The sequence below is a fragment of the Myotis davidii genome, unplaced genomic scaffold, assembly GCF_000327345.1.
Source record: "Myotis davidii unplaced genomic scaffold, ASM32734v1 scaffold427, whole genome shotgun sequence".
NCBI lineage: Eukaryota > Metazoa > Chordata > Mammalia > Chiroptera > Vespertilionidae > Myotis > Myotis davidii.
This window is the reverse complement of record NW_006298051.1, coordinates 225,590-226,309: the sequence shown is the minus strand read 5'-3', so window position 1 is coordinate 226,309 and position 720 is coordinate 225,590.

Genomic DNA, 720 nt, shown 5'->3' with positions numbered 1-720 from the left:
CGTGCTTCTGAGAGCGCAGATTCAGGATTCGCTGCCGCACCGCTCTCCGCGCGGGTCCTGGCAGGCGGGACCGGCTCCAGAACCGAGGACGTCCAGCCAGGACCTGGCCCTGCAGCAGAGACAGCCCAGCAGGCCGGGGCCGCACCTCCCTCCCGGGGACCAGTCTCCTTCCCCACTCATGGGCTTTAAATTATTCCCATAGGGGCCAAGTTCAAATAATAATTTTTTTCCCTGATGGAATTGACCTTAATCTGTATATAACTTGTAATTTTTTTCTAATTTGTTTCTTTTCTTATTTTATTTCTTCCTTAACAGTATTTTTTTTGGCATTAGACATTCTTATTGTGGAGAAATAATGTTAATATAAGTGCCCAGTGAAGGACCAAACCGTGTAATAGGTTGTGTGTTGTGTGACTGAGAGCCAGGGCGTGGGCGGCCTCCACGCCCCGAGTCCCGCGTCCCCGCAAACCCCCCGCGCGGCTGTCCCTGTCCAGACAATCATGTGTTTTGTTAAATTTGAGTTGCGTTTGCATTTAAGACAAGTGTTCTATTTATTTCTTTAACGTTTGGCAGAAAAAAAGAGTAATAGCGTCCCAACACGAGAGAGAGAAGTCGCCGAGTCGCCCTGAGAAACGCGGGCGCGCAGTAAGGGTGACGCACGTCGCACGGTGCCATGTTCTCCGCTGGCCCGGGTGACGGGAAGCGTGCATGCCGATGCCC